Genomic DNA, 21,383 nt, shown 5'->3' with positions numbered 1-21,383 from the left:
ACCCGTCATACTTGGCTGTCTCTTCACGCCGCTCGTCTGTGGTCTGCTCATTCAAAAGAAAACGTACCACCTTACCTGTGATCCCATTAATAACAACCATCAATTACTCTGGCCCTATTTTTGCCCATCAAACACTTTACACGGAGTCGGAATCGCCTCAGGGACTGTGGCCCCCGTTGGAAAGACCGCGATGAAGAAACCCAGTCAGGCGCCGACGCCTCGAGTACTGGTCTCACTCCCTGGCGCGGCCGGTTTCCTTCCTCCCTTCGTCAAGGAAGCTGGGGTTCTGGGACGGCCGCGGACTACAACATACCGTTGGGGACGAAGGGGGTGGAAATCGTGGACAACGCAAAGACCCTATATTTCCCAGACGTGCCCCAATCTGCTTTAGACCTGGCTCCGAGAGGAGACGGTTCGGCGACAGAGGGAGGTGACGTAGCAGGAGCCTGGAGCCGTTCGGCCCGAGACGGCGGCCTTTCCTCTCCTGTGACCTGGGGCTCGAGTCTGGTGCTAGAGGCTGAGTGTTGGGGGAGCGCCTGGGCGTGGGCCCCCCTCGCCGGCCGCACGTCCCCTTTCTTGGCGGCTCTGGGCTCAACTCTGCTGCTCTGTCCGCAGCATCGCCGCGCCGGGAGGGAGCTACGTGGGCCGCAGGTGGCATGTGCAGCTTCTACGCGTTCACGAACGATGTCCGCCTTCCAGCCGGCCCGGCCTGGTGAGTAATCTGAGAGCTAGAACAGTTTCTCTTTCCATTTGGCTGCAGAAAAGACGGAGAAAGATTTGGGAGGTGAGAGATTCTGCCCACAGCTGCGGGGCCGCTCGGAGACGCCAGAGCTCCAGTCCGAGCGCGCCCATCTCTTGGGCAAGTTGGCCTCCCCGTTGGCTGTGGGGCTGCCTCCTTCTCCTGGTGCCTTCTGACCCGAGTGTTTCTTCTGGGACTAACAACAAGGTTAGAAGAAGGGTCAGGCGTCTGGGCGACTTGGCAGTGGCTTCCCTGAAGACGCTTCTTTCTCCATAATGATGAGATTCAGGCTCACAGTTTCAGTGCTTGTCCCAAAATATTTCGAAATGTGAAATGCATGCGAGCCAAATGACAAAAAAAAATTTTTTTTTTTTTAAACAAAAACATGGGCTCCTTGTCATCCACCACACTGGCTGTTTCAGTGTCTGTTCAGTCAGTAAACGATTCTGTCCGAGCCCCATTTCTGATCATATCCAGATGGTCCAAGAGTCCATCTTTTCTGCAAAAGAGAAATACTCTGTGAAAAGAACTTATGTTCAGTTGGTGTGGATAGGAATTAAATGGAAGACATGGGATCATCTGTACCCAATTAATACGGATTGATAGTTGAATCATTACAGGGTCTATATAGTCGATCTGGGGTTGGATTTAATTATTGTTCTTAACTCTTAAAAGGCCAGTATATCTTTCTCCCAAATTATAGAACATTTTGTGGAAGCCAAAATAGTTAATGCTAACTTTTCTTCTTTTCTATTTTCTCTAATCTTCTGGAATTAAAATGCTGATTCGATGGGTTCAAAGACATTCCATAGTCAGCCCACTGCAGGGAGATTCTGAAAGCTTGAAATGCATTGTGGCGTGGATTATGGCGTTCGAGGCTCACTCTGTTTGTTTTAAAATGTGGCCTTAAAAGCGTTAGCAATAACCAATATTAATATAATTTTGAAGTCACTATCACTTACCAAACTTTTTTTCATTTATCAGACTTTTAAAAGAAAAATGATTATTTTCTTTTTCAGAATGAAAGTATCAGTGTTAGCTTCTATTTATTGAGTCTCTATCCTACTAACGAGGCATTGTAGTAGATGTTTCGTTTTTTTATTTCATTTAGTTCTTGTTAGAATCCAGAAGGTAGACGTAATTATCCATGTTTTATGGACATAGAAGCAAAGGGCCAAAGAACATCATAATCTCCCCAAAGGGCAAGGGTGATCGGGGCAGGAGGCCAGGAGTGCGAGACTCGAAGTCCCGGCCCTCTGCGTCCCGCGAGACAGCCAGAGTGCGGCGCTCACAGGCCGCGTGGCTGTGAGCGACGGAGGGAGGGCCCTGTCCGACAGCTGCCGCCGCACACGAGCCAGTGGAAGTGGCCACACGCGACCTGCCCTTTCCCACACACAGATAGGCTCCCATCGGGGTCTAGAACGGCACTTGGCAGTTAACTGATGTTCTAGTCGGCTGGATTTGGGGAGAAAACCCCACATAATTGTACATTATCTGGTAGATACTTAGATATAAACCCTAAGAAGTACATTTAGTCGTGAAAATCAAATAACAAATATTAAGCTTTGAGAAGTAGTCTGGGGAACCGGGAGGACATGGGTGTCGCCGTACGAAGGCCGAACATCCATCCAGAGGACAGGAGAGCCTCACGACTCCCACTCACAACTCCTCCCGTCTTTCCCTCCCCTCCGCCCCTCTCTTTGCTTTAGTTTTTGTTCTCGCTCTCCTGCTTTCTGATTGCGAGCGGTTTCTCCTCTAACCGCCCACGGCTGGTGCGAGCGCTCGCGGCCGGCGTAAGCGAAGGCCGCCGAGGCAGTCGAGGGTGCCCCGTGGGGTGGGAAATGGCCGCCCGGATATTTCCTCCTCGGAGTGCGGTTTGTGCACCGACGGCATCGGCATTACCTGGGCGACGGTCAGAAATACGGACTCTCACTATCCCAGACCTAAAGAATCAGAATGTTCCTCTGGACAAGATCCTCAGCCGGTTTATATACACACGTGTAGACAACTCCGGTAGGTGTCTCCTTCTGGAGTCGAATCACGGCTCTGAAGTGGAACATGGGGTCCAGGCTCCTTCTCAGATCCACTGAGGTTAGGACCGGGACTGGCCTGTGGGTGGGGAGGCGTGTTACTGCAGGGAGCAGACTGGGACAGGCCGGCCCAGGTGGAAGGTCTAGGGCCCAGTGTGGCTACCGTCTGACCACACACGGGTGAGGTGGTCACCGAGGATGTCCTCTAGAGCCTGGGTCCTGTGGCAGCTACTTCTTTAACTCCCTGTTAACAGACACACACACAGAAATGCATATAACGTGCACTGCCCCCATCAAAATAGCCACGTGGGCTCCTACAGGAAAGGGGAGAGACACTCAGATCTATTACGCATCTACTCCTTGTCAGATGTTACGGCAGGTGCTTTCATCGTAGAGACGTGGCCGCACGCAGAGGGGAATCTGGGCTTTGGGAGCACGTATTCAATGACTAGCCAAACTTCATTAACCGGAAACATCTGCACATTATAGAGATCTATAACTGGTGTTTTTAATGATGAGCTCGTTAAATGATTAAATTAAACGATGAGATCCTAAAAATCTAAATCATAAAAGAGTAATTAAATTATATTAGAGTTCTCATGTTTATAATATCACCTTAAAAGTCTGTTTCCAAGGGACTTCAAATGATAAAAATATTCTAGCATAAATACTATACACTTAACCCAGATGTTAGTGACTTGAAGGGATCCTCTTTCCCAAGAGTGGTTTTTCTGGAGTTGGAAACTCTGTGTGAATACTATAATTTACCCAGTTGTAGCCTGGCCGATCTCTGCAAAGGCTGTCTTTTACAACCTTTCTTTGTTTTCTGACATGTAAAAGTTCCCCAGGGTGCACCCTTCGCATGGACGCTGGAAGTTACTCGTGCCTACCTCCTTCGTGTGGGATTAGACAGAGAATCCTTGCACGCGATTCCAGTCCCGTTACTGAGCTGGCTAGCGGGAGACTGATTTGAGGCTGTCACTGAATCCCTTTGGGTCTCAGGTTTGTCCTCTGGGAAATGCTCAAGTAGTCATTTAAGTTGTGAGCTTGACTGGACTTCTGCATGAATATTCTAGAGTCCAGGAGCAGAATAATTTAAAAGGAATGTGTCAACGAAGATGTAAACGGACTCACTTGGGTCTCCTCGTGTGTTTGAGCATTTCCAGGCATCCAAAGTGTGTCCCCAGATGCCAGCGTGTGAGTCAGCAGGACCTGGATGTCATTTTCACTGTCCGTGTGACAATGTAAAATAATGACAGTACAAGTCGTTCTCCACAAACTTAAAGTTAATGGTGTTCATTTTTATGAAATGATAGTGGCAGTACGTGGTAATTATCGTTTTGAACTTGCTTGACAAAATAAGAAACCGGTAATTCTAAGACCTCTGTCCCTATTTTGCTTGTCTAATTTGTCTAATTTCTCATCTATAAATCCCCAAAACAGGACTCAGCAAATTAAGATACCCTAATCGCAGACTGTCGGGTTGTGTTAAATCAAATGACTTTCACTTTGAAATCATCTCGGTGGGGCAGTGGGACTCTGGACTCTCCACTTCGCACTACAGGCCCCGCTGTCTCCTGAATGTCTTCTCTAATACCGACCACCCACGTACCTCAGGCCGCACCCCGTGTGTGTGCACACGCGCATGTGCTCCCATGTGTGCGCGTGCGTGTGCATGTCCGTGACACATGCTTGACTCCGGGACTCAACATGATCTGAGCGTGTCCTGTTTGTTCCCCGGGAGACTGGAGTTAGACACAGCAACGCCGAGGGCGCGTCCGTTCTCACAGAGCCTGTGCCCTGCCGCCGGACGGCCCGCGTTCCGGCCCTGATCCACTGTATAACCTCGAGCAAGTGACTGACTTTTCTATCCCTCGGTTTGCTCTTCGATCAAATTTTAAAATTAGCATTTACTACCAAATACGGTTATTCTGAAGATTTATTGAAATAATCCTTTAAGTGTTTGGTATAATGCCTGATGCCTGACAAAGGCTCAATAAGTAATAGGAAAAACAAGTGAACGAAAAACCGGGGGTGTCGTGCTGCTGTGCGACCTGACGGCCCCATCGCATACCTTTAGACGAGCTACTCAGAATCTCTGCGACTTCTCCTAGCTGCGGAACGCCCACCGCACACGCGTGTTGATCGTACCGTGTTGGGGCCGGTGTCGACGACGTGGTCTGTGACGTGCCGGCAATCGTGCTCCACGCCTCGCAGCTGCCCCGCGGCTGTCTGGTCTCCTCCGCGCGCTTCCACAGAGCAGTGTCGCACACGGCTCCCTTCGCCTGGGCTGCACACCAGTGACTGACGGGGCCCTGTGCCGGGTCGTCCGGGAAGAGCAGAGACCAGCGGCTCTAGACCAGACCCGGAATCCTGCTGCTGGAGACGCGGGTTCTTGGACCTGTTGGTGACGACTCTGCCACAGGCCTTTGCTCAGCGGCTCCGGAAGGACATGGGTCTGGGACATGTGGCGGTATCTTGTCCCAGCTGGGGCCCAGCATGCCGATGTAGAGACACGCTCTATTCGAAGGAGCTGCTGGCTTGACGTCTCTCTTTCCTGGGAGCTCCAACCTCCGCCTCCTCTTCTCCGGTTGTCAGGTTAGCGGTTCATGAGGCGAAGGTGGACTTCGTTGACTCCTGCCGCAGAGCCCGGCATGCACAGGCAAGGCCCGCGAGACGGATGGTGGGGCTTACACAGATTTGTCTCCCGAGCTAAACACATTTCATGGCTCTTGAAACAAAAGGGCACAGTGCGGGGAAGACAGCAGTTGTGAGCAGAGCGTAACACTGAGGCGCCCCCTCTTTATCTTTTTAACATTGTTTTTAAAAATCAATGCAGCAGGGCGCCTGGGTGGCTCAGTGGGTTAAGCCTCTGCCTTCGGCTCAGGTCGTGATCTCAGGGTCCTGGGATCGAGCCCCGCATCGGGCTCTCTGCTCAGCGGGGAGCCTGCTTCTCCCTCTCTCTGCCTGCCTCTCTGCCTACTTGTGATCTCTCTCTCTCTATTTCAAATAAATAAATAAAATCTTTAAAAAAAAATCAATGCAGCATATTAGGAGAGATCCCTTCAAGATGTGAGATTTTAGAAGAAATGGTTTAAATTCGGACTCTTGAAAGACTTGAAGATGTGTTCTAAAAATTACAGGATTATGAAGTGGAGGGTGGGTTCCGCAGTGCCGGGCTTCCCGTCAGGCGGCGGTCGGCACTTTGCCAGCAGCGGGAAAGGAAGGCGCACCATGACTGGAACGCTCACTTCTGGCACATTTGCTGCAGCGTGCTGCTTTTCGAGTGTCTGCCGTTTCCACGGAGAATAGGGTGTTCTTTCTTTCTTTCTTTTTTCTTTTGCTTTTAAAAAATTTTTATTTTATTTAAATTCAGGTAATTAACACATAGTGTCTTATTAGTTTCGGCGGTAGAATTCTGGGATTCACCAGTTGCAACAACAGAACATTCTCTTACTATAATTCACACCCACCTCCGCTCCAGACACAGCACTGTTTGCAACTCTTGGAGAAGAGACTGTAAAAATCTCATCAAATATTTACCCTCTAGCTAAAGGTCTGTTCAAAAGAATGAATTTCGGCTTCTTTTGGTGCCTTTTCCTGGGGACCCTTTTTAACATACCTTTTTGTTACTGTGTGACACCGTGTCTTGAGTAACATGGGATTAGAGTCTAGAATAGTCTCCCCTATTGGAGAAACAGAAGGGAGACTAGTAAACAAACATCTATTGACATTTGCCAGATTAGATCAGTTTTTCCCAACTTTAGTTATTTAGAGACTATTCATGATTATTTGCCTTATCTGTATATCACCTCACTTAATACACCAGTTTTTCTTTTTCTTTAAATCGATGTGCTTTTAAAACCATAGTTTTGTCCCAAGAAGTAATATCTAAGAAATTATTTGTTTTATGTTCTAGTTTCCTGACATATATAAAAAGAAGCCCATGACAGCTAAAGTTAAATTTTAAAATGTGGTATTTCTTAAAATCATCATTCATAACGCTAGTGATCAGCACACTAATCTTTGGGAAACACGGAACTGGGTTGTGCCACTGTTGGAGCTGGAATCAGGTCGAGACCACATCCCTAAGAGAAGCTTGGGACTGTATGAACTAATGTGCACAGCCACGTCGGCAGAAACACCTGTAGGTGTGCCCAGGTATTTAAGACCTTCTTTTTCTGTCGGCTCGATCCAGCCTGCTCTGTGCTGCTTCATCTGTGTGTCTGGATGTCAGGTTCCTCCTTGTCTTCGGCATTCTTGACTGTCATTCCGAATTGCTACCTCTGCCTCGCCGTCGGCTGCGATCTGTGGGCTGTCAGCCTCAGACCGCGGACTCGGCGCTCACGCACAGATGCCCGCTCTGCACGGGCTTCCTTTGACCTTCTTGACTGGGCTTTCCTCCAATTTCTATTATTATGAAATTAGTAACCGCAAATTAGTACAAAACAATAAATCAGAGCATAAACTGCTCACGAAAGACAGATCTAGAAGGGCTTTGTGTGACTAGGAATGGGGCCATTATCAATTAAAAAGTAAGGTCTTGTGAGAAGCTTAATGTAAACTGTAGGCCTGCCTACATCTCTCATAATCTTTTTATATCTTAACTGTGAAAACTGTGGACCCCCTCACTGGTTCTCCCATTATCTCCTGCGCCAAAGTAGTTTTCAGTGCTTCAAGCGTAGTCATTTCCAAATACTCTTAAACATTTCGCCAGGCTTCCCATGTATCCCCAGAGACCATTTCAGGGCTGGAGAAATGGAAGTTGAAAGTCAAGGAAATTTACTGGTCTAAAATGTAGCCTTCTGCCTCTGGTTTAGGATTCTCTTCACTGATCTTTGTTTCCTTGTTTTATTTTATTTTATTTTTTGAGCTGAGAGCAAATTGTATCATTTGGCATCAAATAAAAAGTACCTAAGACGTTCCCTTTAGCAACATATTCTCTGAGTAAGATGTGGAGTTTTTTTTTAAGGGACAAAAATCTGTAAATAACCCTGCTAAGTCACAACTAGTAAGTACTTAGTTTACTGAATTCACAAGCCCTCCTCTGGTAACGATACTGATAGGATGCTCTACTTTGATGCACGAGATCAAACTGGGGGCCGTGAGACTCTACTGTAGCATTCACCTGTAGTCATATTCCTACTGATGCAGTTTTGTAGGTCATCTCTTGGGCGAAGAACTGTCATCCCAAATGCTGAAGCATTAAACATAGAGGAACATCCAGAGAAGCCCTACACTTTGGATTCTCCTTTCTCTAAAATATCTGAATTCTGACTGGATTTAGGAAGTATGAAATTCCAGAGTCATACTAACCAGCAAAGCAAATTTGAAACCAAAGTGGCACACGGAGACGGGCCCATTGCCAAGGGCGGAGGTAGAAAACACGTTCGTGTCTTTGAGGCCAGACAGGGTGTTACTCACGTGTGAGGGCAGCTGTTACATCGGGAGGCTTCTGAGAGATGGCGGAGATGTGCCTGTGACACGGACTCCTTTCCTGCGTCCAACCACATAGCTGAACGTGTCTGATGGGTGCCGGCGATGGTATCTACAAATGACTGCCCTTGGCTTTGCTGGGTGCACGGAACTAGTCCCTCCTCATCACATATGAACATCTTCAAGCCTAACACTGGCTAAAATGCATGAATAAGGAGAAGCGAAAATGGATAGCCCTCACCAAGTGTTTTATTGATTTATTTATTTGAGAGAGAGAGAGAGAGAGAGAGGGCAAGCAGGGGGGGCAGAGGGAGAGGGAGACGGACTCTCCAGCAGACTCTGCACTGAGCGTGGAGTCCTACACAGGGCTCCGTCCCAGGACCCTGAGGTCATGATCTGGGCGGAAACCAAGAGTTGGGGGCTTAACTGACTGTACCACCCAGGTGCCCCTTACCTGGTATTTTTTTTAAAATTTTTTAAAAATTTATTTTCAGCATAACAGTATTCATTGTTTCTGCACCACACCCAGTGCTCCAGGCAATCCGTGCCCTCTCTGATACCCACCACCTGGTACCCCAACCTCTCACCCACCCGCCACTTCAAACCCCTCAGGTTGTTTTTCAGAGTCTATAGTCTCTCATGGTTCACCTCCCCTTCCAATTTCCCCCAACTCCCTTCTCCTCTCCATCTCCCCATGTCCTCCATGCTATTTGTTATGCTCCACAAATAAGTGAAACCATAGGATAACTGACTCTCTCTGCTTGACATATTTCACTCAGCATCATCTCTTCCAGTCCCGTCCATGTTGCTACAAAAGTTGGGTATTCGTCCTTTCTGATGGAGGCATCATACTCCACAGTGTACATGGATCACATCTGTCTTATCCATTCGTCCGTTGAAGGGCATCTTGGTTCTTTCCACAGTTTGGCGACCGTGGCCATTGCTGCTCTAAACATTGGGGTACAGATGGCCCTTCTTTCCACTACATCTGTATCTTTGGGGTAGATACCCAGGAGTGTAATTGCAGGGTCACCTGGCATTTTTAAATGATGTTTGAAAATTGTTAGCAGTACTGAAGGTGTTTACTAACATAGCAGAATCCAAAATGGTGCTGGTAAATTGAGAACATCAGAATGACAGAGGCTTGGGTTTGGCAGAGGAGGCCCCCTTGAAAATGAGCCCTGAGGCTACATTCAAGGAAAGCTAGGCCAAAGTTCACTGTTTAATAGCCTGCATTTCTGTCTCAGCTCTGCGTTTCTTCCAAATTCCCCACACACACATCTTGTGTCTCCATAGTTCTTAAGGCAACCATGACGTTCTTCCAGATGAAAATAACTTGTTTATTCATAATTCAACTCAGCTTAAGTAAATAAACTAATAAATAATTGCAAAATTCCTTAATCCTAGAGCTCTCTTTTGGCCCACTTGATTTCTTCACTTGACTTTGATGCCATAAACACTGATAATTCGTATATAGAGAGAAAAACACACCGATCGACTTGAGTTTTTTCTGAGTGGGAACTCATGAGCGGTCCATCTACAGGATGTCAGCTCCTGCCTTTCAGTCGGCCCCAATGCATCCATTAACCCAATCCTTACACTGATGGAGACTCGCGTTGCCCCAGCCCACAGACCAAGACCCTTAGTGGTTTAAGTACGGAAACCTATCACAGTGGAAAGAACGCTGAAAACCTGGTTTTAAACTCTGGTGCTAGTTTTGTGACTTTCAGCAAGAAAGATTAGCTCCGTCTATCCCCAGCAGGCGAGGCAGGAACGGCCAGGATTAGTGCATATGGGGCAGAGTCGCACTCTCTGGCTCATTTTGTCTTTATGTGAAAGAGGCACAGCCCATTTCAGAAGCGGCAATATTATTTTATAATTTTTACAACCAGAAGTAGAAAACTCTCTTGACAAGGCAAGTTTTTGGAGACTTGATTCTTTCTCTTTGGCTGAACCTCTCCTACTTTCTTTCTATTAATAACCCGTTGGAACAAATGGCCAGATGGTGTGCCTTGTCGGGGGAATGAATGGAAGTACCTAGAAATTCCTTCTGCACTCACAATCATCAGGTGGGACTTGGAACATCTACTTGGCTTACCAGTCAACTTATAATACGTTAGCACAAAATGCATGGATCTAGCTGTAAACTGGAGGCTTCAGGAGGTCTTTAAATCAGGCCAAAATCATTAAATTACTTACGTCTACATCATCTTGAGAAGGAAGTTTGCTATATAGTTGTAATGTTGACTTCTACACTTCAGGATTTAGAATAAGTGCACTGGACAAGCTTGAGATACACAACTCTGTCTTTTGTTAGTGAGTATATAAAGGTTTTCCTAGGTCCTAAAAATGAGTTCCTACTTCCTAAAAATTTGAAGGACATTCAGGCCACTGTTTACCCATTAGAGTAATTTGCTTGACTTGAAGCTGAGGTTTTGGAATCACGATTCATTGCCCTCTGGCAGTGCACTCTGTCTGCAACAGAGAGTTTGAGGGTCCCAGTCCATTTTTTTTTTTTTTACATGACTTCTTCCTAAATTTGGAAAATTGTTAAAGCACTGTCTGCCTGCTTCCCTCCTCAAACAACTGGTTACCCGCTCTTGCCCCTTGACTGTACCTCAAGGATATTTGAAGAATCAAAGAAGGTCCAGGAGGACCCTCTGGTGAAAGTCACTCGTGACATCACCGTTCTCGTGGTCTGCTAGGCCGTTACTTCTCCTGGGCCTTTATGGTATGTAGCCCTGTGTGTGCTCCTCAGCACAAAGATGCCATTTACAGCACCCAGAAACTGCAGAAGCTCAGAAGTCATTTTGACTGTGACATATTAATGCAACTTTTTATCTTCATCAATAAAACAAGTTCATCTACTTTATGATTTCTCAAGTGTCTGGAGAACTTATGCAACCAGGACCAAGGCTGCTACTAGGGCGTGAGAGTGTGTTGGCATCTGCCCTAAACAGGTTTTATATATTCTTGATTCTTGCAGTTTCCTCTACGCTCACTTGTTCTGCTAAAGGCAAAAAGGAACAGGAGTAACATGGCGTGACTTCCTTGTCCTTAAAAATTTATTAACTTCAAGAGGACAGATGCATACAATTTCAGAGAATATGATTTCACTTCAACTATTCCTCTCCTAGACTATAATTTTAATAGATTTTATTCATAGTAGTAGAAATGGCTATTTTTCTGCCAATGTCCTCTTCTTTCTCCTCTCCAACCAGTCTTCTCGGTCTTTATTCCATACTGAGCAGTGGTGATGAGTCACGGGTTAACAAAGTCTTGACCTCTGAAGGAGGAAAAAAAAGAGTTCTGATTTATTCCATTTGCTAATTTTGTGGTACAAATAATCCCATCATGGCCATTTTCTAGTGCCCAACATGTCATCACTGAAATCAGAGTTGAGAAGAGAAGCACAATAACACAGTGTTACACAGTAATACTATCCCCACCCAAAACAATAGGCATAAATGCACTTACAAGCATAGATAATACTGAAGGGTAGTCAAGTAGCAAGTAAATGATTGGGGTTGAGTATATATGACTCTTGTTTGAAACACGATTTGTTAGTACATATACTTTAATTTTTAAATAACAACCAGTGTTTAACAGTCAGCTTACAGAATTCCTGAAAGTTTGATCGTCGATCCTGTGAGCTCCTATGGACTGGTCCCAGCACACCAATCCAAACGAGATCTTTAGAAACTAAAGTTTATTAACTTCCTGGGAATGCTTGGAAAACTGCACAGGGAAATGTCAGTGACTCTAAACTCCCATCCTAAGCAAAGTAGATTAGAGAGCAGGGATATGTCCATTTAACGTGCTGTGTTTGGTGCCGGTACAAAGCCCTGACATTTGTACACTTAATTCACAGATGCTATCAGCAGCGAAGACTGCGGAGACCAGGCTTGCCAGACAGGCCACTCCTAAAAACATCAAAAAGACTCTTCAGAATTTTGAAAGGAATATAAACACGACTGAACATGAGACCAGAAGAACTTGGAGAGATTCATTTTTTACGAAGTTAGTTTAATCTAGACAATATAAACACGTAGAGATAGTATTAAGTCTGTCTGGAAAGGCCGTGCGGCACATGCCATTGTTCATTGTGTGTGAACGAAGGACACAAAGAAGACAGGCCGCAAGGAAACAGAGCCTCGGAGCTGATGTTCGTGGGTAGATTGAGAAAATGTATTTCATATTTACTTTGGCTCCCAGTGAACGGATCCGAGACCACCATGAGTCAATCTTCAAAGCTTGGCTCTTTGGTTAGAATAGCTTAAGGCACCAGAAGGGAATAACGATTCTTCTGTGTCTATAAATTGTGGGCAAAGAAAGTGAAAAACCATTTTACAGATCTTTCTTCTTCTCCAGAAGTGGCCTCCCAGCAACATACTTCCTCACTGCACACTTTCTGTTGATTCTCCCTCCTCTGCTGTTGCCAAGCACTTACCGGGAAGGTCCTTATCCGTTTCTCGCCTGGTCTCCCTCACTGTCTCCTCGCGGCTTTTGCTGTTCTTGGAACGGCAGCTTGAGTATCGGTTCCCGGAAGCCCAACTTGAGCCCCCCGCCCCAATCCAGGTCCTAGCTGGAAGACACACTGAGTTGAAATGACTTGCTTATTGGTATGTTTTTCCCAATAGACTTAAAGCTCCTTGAGCACAGAAATGTATCTTTATTGTATTCTATGTACTTAGAGCAAATCCTAATTATGTAGTATGTGCTCAATAAATGCTTTTTCTGAATGAGTAAAATAAATGAATCAATGTCCCCAGAGAAGACAGAACCCCAAGGCATCGGGAAGGCATCCATTGCTTAGTACGCACGATAACGTCTGTACGATCAGACGACGATACTGCTGTACAACCCTCTCTGAATAAAGGAATAGAACAAAGTCAATTAAGGATTTTCCTTCAGTGATGCTTCCTGGTGCTGATTCTTCATGCCAGTCCTGTCATTCTCCCATTAGTTACACTAATATCTTTCCCCCCTTTCTCCCGTCTTCCTGGGCTCCTTGCTTACCATAGCAAGTACAGTAGACAGTCCGTAGTTACCTGGAGAGAAATGCAGGAGAAGGACAGTCCGTTCCCATGCGAGGGACTCACCACCACTGAGCACCTGTGTTACTTCTCTCCACCCTTTACCTTTACCTGAACGCTCCGATGCAGGGTCTCCGCCTTACACGGTAGCACTCTGCCGGCCACGACGCTCCACACCTCACGGAGACAAATGAAGCGGAGTAAGGAAGATCACAGGTCGGACCGGTGTCTGGTGATAGCCTAAATTATTATTTTTGCAAGAAGAAAAAGTTGACGTAGGCCTTTTACACACCTCTAAAGACATGAAATTCAGGTTCTAAATTAGAGGTGCAATTACATTATGGAGCTTGACATTTTATTCTCAGGTATATGGGAGATGTCTGGAAGTAAAATGGCTGTAGAACCTACAGACTGGGACTGTTTAAGTTGAAAGATATGCCACATGCGTGATTTTTAGTAGGCAGGAAGGCCTTGCATTTGACATTCCAGAGTTTTCTCCCTTCAGCTCACTAGACTAACCACAGATATAATTCACTGCTCTCAAAGCCTTTTAGGCACAACTGATGACAGTCATCAGCAGCGAGAAGAACTTTCACTTCCTTTGTGACCGCAGTGTATGGAATGTCCCTTTAGCATGGATGACACGGCCAATCTTTACTTGCCCTTTTTCTTGCTTGTCAAAGCAGAACCGCACTATCTGGGAATGGGGCAGGAATCTGCGTATTTAGCAGGTCCCCAAAGGACACTGATACACTTCGCACACTGGAAACGGAGCATGCCTTACGCTGCCCCGAGTTGGTAATTATATACTTGGAGCGCCATGTTGGATGTGTACCTGAATCATGGTGGGGAGAAGTTTGGAGCAAGCGCTAGGAATTGGTAACCTTATGAGCTGATAGCACAATGGCCTACCATTGTACATTGCGTATGAAATTGCTCATTGTCAGACTCAATAACACAGGTAGGACTGAACAGGTGAGTTTCCTGAGCCCCAGGTGACAAGTACCTTTGTTGGCATGATGTCTGTCGGTTAGGTAAGATAAGGACTAAGTTTTTTAGGACCGTTCATTCATTCATTTATTCATTCATTCATTTGGCAGGTAATCTGGGGACACCTACTTTGTCTCAGGCTCTATGCTATATTCTGGGAATACAGATGTGAACAAAACTGACGTGTTCCCCATCCTCATGGGGCTTGTAGCAATGTGGGAAGGAAGACATTAAAGAAATATTCCTGGAGTCACAGAAAGAAGCAGATAGTTACAATTTGTGGTAACTGCTATGACAAACAACAGGTACCAAAACCGTATGGAAAAGGATCTGACAATTACCAGAACGTAACAGTTAGATTTATAGTGCAACGGACAACCCGGCAGAACCGTCTGAGTCCTATTTATCATTACATATGTTACATATACTGAGTTCTTTATCATTATATATGTAATAAATATCACTAAAATGATAGCTACCATTAGTGAGTGCTAACAATCTACCTTGGCACCGCGGTAGATTTTACACGTTTTCCCATTTAACCTTCCCGATGACCTCATGAGATATATCTTATTTCACACACAAGAAACCAAGGCTCCCATCGCTATTAAATGCCTCAACTAGGGGCACCTGGGTGGCTCAGTAAATAGGTGGCTGTCCTTGGCTCAGGTCACGATCCCAGGGTCCCAAGTCCCACATCGGGCTCCCTGCTCGGCAGGAAGCCTGCGTCCCCCTCTCTACTCCCCGTTTGTGTTCCTGCCCTCATGGGCTCTCTCTCTCTGTCAAATAAATAAATATAATCTTCCTGAAAAAAGCCTCAAGTAGGATCAAATTCTGGTCTGTCTGATCCCAGTGCCTATATTGTATTCAGTGAGACAGTAGACAGACCCCATGGGGTGGGTATCGAGCGGAGTCTTACAGGTACCTCCAGCCTGCTCTTCGACACCTCATTTTATAGACTCAAATGCAGGATGCCAGCACCTATCAAAGCTCAGTGTGGAAACTTGCCGGGAGCAGAGCTGAGTCTAGAACCCAGGTTTTGAGCCCCCGTCCAAAGCTCCTCACGCTACCACCTTGCCTCTTTGTATCACAATTATGTGTGCTCTACTAGGAATTTAGAATTTAATTTATTCTCTGTTCTAGGCTTTAAAACAGATTGGTTTAGGCTATACAAATAATTCCCACTTTTCGAAAATTGCACTATACTGTGCTTGTGTATTATTATCCTGATAGTCCCCTATTGAATATTCAAAACCCACCTAGGATCATTAGCAGTAACGTGATGTTCTTTAGGTGCAAATATTATGCTGTTGGCGCATTCTTTTTTTTTTTTTTTAAAGATTTTATTTATTTATTTATTTATTTGTCATAGAGAGAGAAACGAGAGCAAGCACAGGCAGACAGAGTGGCAGGCAGAGGCAGAGGGAGAAGCAGGCTCCCCTCCAAGCAAGGAGCCTGACTCGGGACTCGATCCCAGGACCCTGGGATCATGAGCCGAGCCGAAGGCAGCTGCTTAACCAACTGAGCCACCCAGGCGTCCCTGTTGGCACATTCTTTGTAAGAAATGTACTTCTCAGCTGTACTTTCAGTGATAGAAATGGACTTATTTTTTTCTACCTTTTTTTTAAAATATTTTATTTATTTATCTGACGGACAGAGATCACAAGCAGGCAGAGAGGCAGGCAGAGAGAGAGGAGGAAGCAGGCTCCACGCTGAGCAGAGAGCCCGATGCGGGACTCGATCCCAGGACCCTGAGATCATGACCTGAGCCTGAAGGCTGAGGCTTTAACCCACTGAGCCACCCAGGTGCCCCTTTTTTCTACCTTTTACCCTGGGTTACATTTATTCTAAGAGCACCAGTGGCAAGACCTGCAGGATACATTTAACCAGGGACAAGATTTTTTAACCTTTTCTTTAACATTGTAGCAAACATGAATATACTAAGGGCTAGAAGGCAAAATCAGAATTTTTTTTTAGATAAATAGAAGACTTAAAAGAAATTATGTGGATGCCGCCGGAGACTTCAGATTAAAGTCCCCACAAGCACACTGGATCCCTTCATCTGTCCTCTCCCTGCCTCGCAACATGGGCTCCTACCCCTCACCCACGTGTATGAACTCTTCCCTGCCATTAGGGGTAATTTGGTGGAAAAAAAAAATTAGAGCAATGTGCCTTAAACTCATCACACACTCAAACCTTTGTCCATTTCTGAAGGTGTAATATAGAGGAAAGTGTTGTACTTTGGAGTCAGTAAGACTTGAGTTTGAATCTTGATAACAAAACTTCCCAGCTTTGCAACTCTGTATTCTGAGTCTCAGGTTGTTGAGTTGTGTATTGGAGATGTATTTTGTACACCATTAGCCTGACTTGATAATTAAGCGAGATACATTAAAGTGCCAATACCTTGAGTATAAATGGCACTCGGGAAGTGACAACGGATCCTGATTACGTGTATCATGATCACATACTTGTCCCGTGTCAGGCGGAGGGTAGGGGCGTGGAGTGTGGCCAGGGAAATGAGAAAGATACTGACCCCAAAGAATTTCCACTACACCTTGGCTTCTAGAGCATTGAAACAAGATGTAAGAGCAAAGTACACACACACACACGCGCGCGCGCGCACACTCACATACCTGCACCTGCAGGTCGAGAGGACCAGAAAATCGTAGGTGAGAGAGCTCGGGCCGTGGGAGGGAGACTGGGAAGCCTGGAGTTTCTGAGCTGTGAGGAGAGGACTTGAGCTGTCACAGGAAAATCAAAGCTTTCCCTCTTGTTTCCTCTCAAAAAGGAAAAGTTAAGGAAACAATTGGGATATGCTTTTGTTTCCCTCTACAGACATTTTGTTTTAAATCTAGTCTTTATTTACTTTACCTTTGTTGCTGACATTTGTGACATCAGGATTAGAAATTACGTTGTACCAGAACTAGTGTGACTCAGGCTTTGCCTTAAATTTGAGCTGATTTTCCGGTTTATTTTCCCACTTCCTGTTTCCAAGGCCAAGATCTTTAAAAAGATCAGAAAATAATTCTCACACAACATTAGGCTGGAAAAAATGTTTTTATAAGTCAAGTGCAAATTCATCAGAATTATATAGCTTAAAATATCTTCGGCAGGCTATCAAAGTTTGTAGGCCAAAAAAACAAAAAACAAAACCAAAAACAAACAACAAAAAAACAAACCAAACCAACCAAACAACAACAACAAAACCCGGAAGCCTTGGATTCAATTCATCTACGCTATGAAAACTCTATGCCAGGCAGTAAATGCCTGCACTCCTTATGCGTCATGTTTCTAAGTGCCCTCCCCGTGCAGCCGGGGCAGGTGGAAGCCTAAACAACGGGCCTGCACGGATCTGTCTTTAGTGGGTTCCTGTAGGGGAGAAGTGCCCAGAGAGAGCACCTGATCCGAAGACAGAAGTGTGAAGCTTGTGTGCTGGCCCGGGGGGAAGTGCATAGAATGAATTCGGGTTCCGCCTCCAGGGAAGACACTCTGCCCACCTCTGCTCTATCTCGGCCGCCGCCTGCCTCTCACCACACAGACTCTCCCCACATCTGGGAACGAGAAGATAAGGGTCCACATCTCACATTCTCCAGCTATAGAGAGACAACTTCCTGGTCTTTATCTTCAAACCAGCAGCATTTCCATGTTGTTTCTTGATGAAGCATAGGAGGGGTTTTAGCATCTTCTTACTTTAAAAAGTTTTAATGTTACTTCCAAAAATAAAAAAACATCTGAGAGAAGTAAGAACCTCCCAGAACCACATTCCCCCACGGCTCTGTCATTCGTCCTACTCAGACAGACTTTTCAGGGCCTCTGTTTGTTACACCTTTTGAGGATCTTCAGATAGTCCCACCCCATGGAAGAATCAGAAATAAGCGGAGGTGACAAAGCTCTTAGAAATGCTTGTGTTTTTTCTTCTCTGCCAGATAGCTCTGAACATTGCATCACACCACGCTCTGCTGTGGTAAATTCTCGCCTAGCTTGACAGGTGTTCTTGGCTGCCTGGCTTTGGCGAGAAGACCCGCTGGTCATCTCAACGGCGGATGACTAAAGCATAGAGGAAGGGGAATGCTGACAATTTTGATCAAAGACAGTGATGGTCTGCACTGGATGTAGACCATCGTCAGGACTGAAAACGCAGGCCCAGTGAATCATACTTGTTCAAAGAGATGTCAGGAGGCATAGGGCCATGAGACTTGTTCCGCTTGTGGCACCAGGACGGGGCGAGAAGAGAAAGCCTCGAAAGGGTCCTAATGAGCACCTTCTGAGCATCAGGTTCCAAAGAAACTCCTGGTATTTTGTTCTCAAATAGCAAACAGGTTAGATAAACTTCCTTGACCACTGAGTTGACTGTTATTTTACAGCCACAACCATAATTAGGAAGGCTTATTTTCATAGTACGTGCTTCGAGATGACGGCCATCAGGGTGGAGGGTCGATACTGTAGATTAACTGAGGTCGAGAGCACCTGGCGTGTGGAATGAATTACTGTTATGGATCTCCCTTTTTACAGAAGATGGAAGTTTAGAATTGGAGGCTAAGTGCAGGTTTTCCTAAGACTTTTCCTAGCCACGGGCAGTTACCTACGGAATGTGACATGAGGAACCTTTCTTCATTCCACAAATATCTATTGAGGCAGGCGCTGTGCTAAAGCTAGAGAAAGCAGAAGTAGGTCCCTGCCCTCCCAGACTCTGTAGACCAACTGGGGAGAGGCACATCCAGTACTTCTGGGTCTGGAACCTCAGACTTCCCCCGGGCCCCCACGAGCTTCCTCTGGTTTCTCTGCTCGTCATCAAGAATCCTCGAATCCGGCCCACAGACCTGCTACATCGGTCTCCTGGGGAAATTGTTTACACTGCATATTTCTAGGACTCACGCCCATCCTACAGAATAAAAATCTTTGACCTTTTAACAAATGTCCCCAAATATTTCTGATGCCATAAATTCTCTCTGCACTTTTTAACTGTGATAAGGCTTTACAGTGTTTGTGAAAGAGGGAACACACCAGCAAGAATGCTGATTTGTGGCGGAGCGAGCCCTGGGTTTGTGGCTTTCAGACAGGACTTCTGATGTGGGTTTCTTCGGTTTGCTTTTGAGTCTCAGTCTGCTGAAGGATTGTGTGTGATAGCGCCAAGCCTGGTCTGAGATCGCTTCTTTGTCTAATTAGTAGTAACTTACCCAGAAACGATGTCAAAGCATAAGCCATGGACAGGGAGAAGGTATTTGCAATATTTATATATAAGGCATAAAGTACTATTTATATATGATGAATTATTTATTTATTTATATATAAGAATTCCTATAGATCAGTAGGCAAAAGACAAATAATCACACAGAAAAAATGGACAAAAGATATGAATATGCAATTCATAGAGAGGAAAACTGAATTAAAAAAAAAAAACTCAGTCGGTCACAAGGAAATATCACTTACAACTATCACCTAGTCTATCATTACCAAAATTAAGGTCTGACAGCATCATGAATTGTATCATGTGGGTGAGAAGGTACTTTACTGCATTGGTCTTGGGAATATAGTTTGATATTCTTTCTTTCTTTCTTTCTCTCTTTCTTTCTCTCTTTCTTTCTTTCTTTCTTTTTTTTGATAGAGTCACTTTCAAGACAATATTGATGGCATCTAGTAGAATTCAAGATCCAATACTTAGGTCTCAAACATTCCTCTCTTCTGTGTGTATTCAACAAAAACTCTTGTCGGTGTACACAGAGCCGTGTAATAGAATGAGTATTTCACCCTTGCTTATAGGAGTAGAGAAATGGGAAACAATCTAAATGTCCATTTAAAGAGGTAAATAAATGTCCATTTAAACGGCAAGTAAAATGAGGAGTTGAAAGTGATCGTCTAAATCAACCGATTAGATCTCAAGAATTTTACGTGGGGTAAAAACACGGAAAAGAACCAAATACTCAGCATGAATCGTGTAGATAAAATGTATTTTCACTCGTAATGAATACAAAGAAAAGAATAATATTCTCTGTGGTTCTGTAGTGCCCATTTATGTTGATAAAAGTTTTTTAAATGAAAGGAAAGAAATCAAATTTGCGTTTGTTGCCGGACAAGAATAAGAACAAGGGGTAGGTGCATGTGAAGATGTTCGGCTGTGTCTGTCATTTAGCTACATAATAGCAAAATATTAAAACCTGGAGGAGATACAACCAAACATTAACAGTTGCTAACTCTGGATCACAGGGCTGTGAGCATTTGTGCTTATGTCATTTTTTTGTCGTTTTCTACAGTATTAACGTTTTTGAAAATTAAAAAATGAAACCGATGACTCCGGTTTCTCATAGCTGGAGAAACTATTTGCATAGACGGGAGGTTGTTGCTAACCTGGAATGCAGTGAAGGGTCCTGGTGGACCCACCGGCTGGGGGGCGAGGGGTTGGTTGGGGAGTGTGGGGCGTCCCCAGGAGATTTTCCGGACTCACCCACGGAGGGAGGCCCCAGGAATGTGAACTGTGCTTGCAATTTACTTGTATTTGTTTCTAATGCTCTCAGCTACTATTGATGTAGACAGTGAGATTGCCGCTCAGAGACTCAGAGAATAAATAGCTCTTTCTTCTCTTCCACACCCCTGCTTGTCCCGCCCACCTACCTGCGGTGGCAGCCGCACTTGATGCATCACAATTGGCTGCTCTTCTCCGTTTCTATTTTATCTCCTGTCTGGTAGGTGGTTGCTGTGGAAGTGTAAAGGAGACAGGGAAGGAGCGAGGAGGGAGCGTGTGGTTGACTCTGGACAAAGGAAGGACATCTCTTGGCTTAGCGTCCGAAGGGTCAAGTTTCACGTCCTGACCCGCACATGATTTTAGCGATGGGGGCACTGGGGATTCCACCCTCCGGCACACGCGCGCGCACACACACACACCCCCAGATTCCCGTTTGCCGCGTTTGAGTGAAACCTCCAGCTTCTTTGGGCACCATCCACACCCATTAATAAAAACCAGTGTTCAAGAGACTGGAAACAGGGCATCACGTTTATTTTAACGTGCTTCCCCATGTATGCATTTAACTTTCAAGCTCCAAATGGTACAAGTCAAAGGAAAAGAGGGCTCGTTTTTCTTCGCAAGAGTGTGTTATCATTTGACTTTGATATACTATTATCTAGGTTTTTCTCTTCTTGGAAAAAAAATAGGCATTT

The 21,383-nt window shown here is 45.3% G+C and overlaps 1 protein-coding gene across 3 annotated transcripts in view; it reads left to right on the top strand.

Moving 5' to 3' along the window:
* The window catches only part of RASGEF1B (RasGEF domain family member 1B), a 418,493-nt gene that overhangs the window by 201,383 nt on the left and 195,727 nt on the right, over positions 1-21,383 (top strand). The window contains exon 1 of one of the 3 annotated variants that reach the window (XM_059385854.1): positions 643-712. The exons of the other annotated variants lie outside the window; for them this stretch is intronic. The gene's annotated coding sequence lies outside the window, so the exon portion shown is untranslated. Of the gene's footprint in view, positions 1-642; positions 713-21,383 lie in introns of those variants that run through there. 3 annotated transcript variants of the gene reach the window in all.

This window comes from Mustela nigripes, chromosome 1 (assembly GCF_022355385.1).
Source record: "Mustela nigripes isolate SB6536 chromosome 1, MUSNIG.SB6536, whole genome shotgun sequence".
Classification (NCBI taxonomy): domain Eukaryota; kingdom Metazoa; phylum Chordata; class Mammalia; order Carnivora; family Mustelidae; genus Mustela; species Mustela nigripes.
This window is presented reverse-complemented; position numbering and strand designations above follow the sequence as displayed.